This window comes from Pteropus vampyrus, unplaced genomic scaffold (genome assembly GCF_000151845.1).
Source record: "Pteropus vampyrus isolate Shadow unplaced genomic scaffold, Pvam_2.0 Scaffold19, whole genome shotgun sequence".
NCBI classification, from domain to species: Eukaryota; Metazoa; Chordata; class Mammalia; order Chiroptera; family Pteropodidae; genus Pteropus; species Pteropus vampyrus.
Genome location: NW_011888800.1, coordinates 14,924,147 through 14,927,915, shown reverse-complemented (window position 1 = coordinate 14,927,915; position 3,769 = coordinate 14,924,147). Strand labels below are relative to the sequence as shown.

The 3,769-nt window shown below is 36.3% G+C and overlaps 1 protein-coding gene across 4 annotated transcripts in view; it reads right to left on the bottom strand.

Moving 5' to 3' along the window:
- The window catches only part of TMOD3 (tropomodulin 3), a 65,214-nt gene that overhangs the window by 55,276 nt on the left and 6,169 nt on the right, over positions 1-3,769 (bottom strand). For 2 of the 4 annotated variants that reach the window (XM_011355115.2, XM_011355114.2), the window contains exon 3: positions 2,314-2,373. The exons of the other annotated variants lie outside the window; for them this stretch is intronic. The gene's annotated coding sequence lies outside the window, so the exon portion shown is untranslated. The remainder of the gene's footprint in view (positions 1-2,313; positions 2,374-3,769) is intronic. 4 annotated transcript variants of the gene reach the window in all.

Here is a 3,769-nt window from a genome sequence, read left to right as displayed (position 1 = left end):
CTTCATTTGTTTCCCACAATGGTGTGCACTTCTCCTCAACAATCCTCCCTACCCCATCCCTAAATTTCACCTCTCCATTCTATCCAAACTCTGCACACCCTTCAAAGACTAGCTCAAATCCACTCCCTCCAAAGCCTTTCCTAGCTCCTCCAACCTTACTCTCTTTTCTCCTCTGAAAGTCAACAATACTCAGGTTGCACCATGCCATTCTGCCCCAATACTTACCATAGATTCAGGTTTCTGGTGCCCTGACTAGTATGACTGCATGCTTCTCAATGGACCATGCTTCATTCCTACATGGTGAAGGCATTTCATACACACCTTCGGAGAAATAGCACACTTGTGACTTTTAGGGATACCACTGGTTTCACTGGGGACATAAAGCTTTGCTATAGCAATTAAATTAATTTTCAGACTAACATGCAGAAAGTTATGGTTGAAGAGGCAACTGCCTACAATTTGCATAATGTGTTTTGTTGTCTCATGTGGAAGGTGGGGAACATAAAACCAATCCAAGAAACTTGGTATGCCGTGGAGTTGGGATGTACTTCTCATCAGGTGAAGATTACCTAAGAGAGAATGAGCTCCCTCAGTCATTCGGGCAGAAGGGATCCATTCTTCAAATAAATGGCACTGCTCCACCAGCTTGACCTTGTATGCCAACTATACAGAACCTCATTCTTAATGAGGTATTATCAAATCCAGAATGAATAACTGAAGCAATAACCAATAGACGGGTTATTTGTAAGTAACCAGGCAGCAGCCAGAAGCGACATCCATACAACCCACCATAAGTGGTCTTGGGAACAAAAAGGGAAAGGAAAGGGCAAGATAATTATCCTCTTATAGACCAAAGAGAGCGCTGAAGGGTTTTTGATTGGAAAAGGTGTTTGGCATTATTGAATTGTACACTTAAAAAGGGATGAATTTTATGATATGTAAATTATGCCTTAATAAAATTGTTTAAAAAAGAAACTTTGGTGACTTGACCTGGAATATCTGCCTGTGGTGAAGCATCCAACAATCCAGTAAGGACAGGGTATTCAGAGGTTTTTATTGGCATTTCAAAATAGAAGGCACAAAAATCTCCAGTACAAAAACTGACATTTTTCATGATATTAAGACAGTAGAGCTCGCTATAAATAATAAAAACTACCAAAATATAGCCTTTGAAAAATACACATATACAATAAAATCCAAACATATAAAACTGCTGAAATAATGAGAACCATACAGCTTGTGGAGATAGTTTCTAGGAAAAAAGAAGTGGAAGGATTGGAGGTAGAAAGAAAAATTATTATTTAAGACATGATAGTTGAAAAAAGCAGAACTGATGAAAGAAAGGAAGTCTGAGAAATCACTGCTATTGGCCAAGAAGTTTGGCATGCTGTCCCTAGGATCATAAGGTCTGTTTTAAAAAGGGATAAAAGACATTTTTCCTTTAATAGCAAACAAAGGAAATTAGGAGAGCCACAGAAGTAAAAGGCAACTTAATGCAGAGGAGAGGAGGTTGCTAAGAGCTTAGTATAAGACCCCAAAACAGTTCAGGATAACAGTTCCAAAATTAACACTATGACACCAACTGTAAACTATTATTTAAACTGTCTATATCTTACATCTTAGAAGTTTACCTGAGTTTCTCAGATTATTTCAATTTTTCAGATTAATAAAGGCCATATCCCATATTCCAATATAATGAACAGAAAAGAAAGGAATCAATTATTATATACCAGTTATATGCCAGATACTTTATCATATACATCTTCTCATAATAACTCTGTAAAATACAACTATCCCCATTTCATAAAGAAACAGGCTCAGAAGGAATAAACAGCCTGCCCAAGGATATATAAAGTCTCAACAGTGGATGTGAATTTGAACCTGACCCTAGAATCCATGTTTTTTACACTATATCACACTGCCTCTATAAAATACTTCCCACCGTATTATTACTATTGTTACCATACAGTACACATTAACAGAAGCAAATAACTTAAGTGACAATAACTGATAAGAAGCAACAGGTGGAGGCAAAAGAGAAGCGAAAACTATAAAATAACTAAAACACAAAAGTATGGGCCAATTTAATGCGATTACTAAATAGCTTATACTTTGCAACAATCTCAGAAGGGAATTCAATAGCACAGAGTAATACCTGATGCACACAATGAATTCTAAATTCTAGAGCCTCCAAATCATCTTGGTTAAATTAAATTTAGAGGATTCCATTTAAGAAGACCAGGAAAAATGTTTACAATATAACATTTTAAAATGACATTTAAAATAGTTTTAAAAAAAATTTCAATTTCTTACTGGATTTGTTGTAATCCTGGACAAGATGGTGAATTATTTTTTGTGCCTCTGTTTTCTTATCTGTAAAATGATAATAATAATAGTACTTATCACATAAGACTAATACAATAATCCATTAAATGAATTAATACATATAAATCACTTAGAACAGTTGACAGAGCAAGTGTTCAATAAATGTTAGCTTATAAAGTCATTATTATTTTCAAAGTTCATTTTAAAGAAATACTTCATTAGTTCATGTTAGGTAAATGAGATAATACTATACTATGACCCATATAATACAATTAATTGCAGAGACTGGGTGAAGGCTAAACAAAGAGAATACAAAAAAGTGAGAGAGAGATGTACACAAAACAGCAGAAGAGAGGTGCTAAGTCACCACTTTGCCCACACCTCTATCAACATTTATTTCACCATATTATAATCAGTTGTATAAATATCTTCTTCATAAGCTGTGAGGACTTTGAGGGCAGGCATTTATTTTTATATTGTCAGCCCAACATAGTGCCTGCAAGACAGCAGATACTAAATAAACGTATTTTAAAATAACGAGAGAGGATCAGCAAGGTTTGAGATCAATGATGGGCAGACCTGGTTTTACCATATCTTAATTGGGCTGGGGGGTAGAGTCAGAACACCTATTACCACTCTTTGTTTAACTGATTATCAATTTTCTGCTCCTGTATTCTTTCTGAACTAGGACATAAATTTCAGAAATGTTCAAAAATATTTAACTTGCTCTAAAATTGGAAATCTTCCAAATGATAAAAGAAATTTTAGTAATTTAAGTATTAAAAATATTGCTCTGATTACCTTGTTATGCCCAAAAGTTAATCCTAATGGTCAAATGGTCAGTGTCATAACAAAAAACAGATCCAAGTAATAGGCACACCTACCTTTTAGCTGTTAATCTTTTAGACATAGTACAGATACAAAAAAGATAAGGCATGGTCACTTCCCTCTGACCGCCGACATCAGAGTAAGCATGTTTGGGCATGAGCAACCTTAAGCCCCACTATCTGGGACCACCCTTATCCCAGGCCTGTGAAGTACACAGCCTAAGCAACCACATAACAATGCCCCTTCCTCACAGATGTTTGGTACAGGGGTTTACCCCAACCCAAGCAAGACAGATCAAATCCAATTCTCCAAGAATCTGGAAAGCTGTGAAACAACACCTCAGTTGAGAGATCACATATCATTCAATCTGGAGAGAGCAATACAGCAAGCCAAAGTCACAATTAAGCTAGAAGCTAAGGGGAAAGCAGAAGCCAAGAGAAAGCCAGTCTACAAAGGAGAGAGTGGACCTGGGCTGGGGCTAGGGTGAAGGAAGGAGGCACTTGCCTCAGGTGCAAGATTTAAGAAGGCACCAAATAACTCAGTAATCGAGATAATGCTGTGATGCACACTATTTTAAAAAATCTAAATTAATGTCCTAGAATGCAGCAGAGGCACA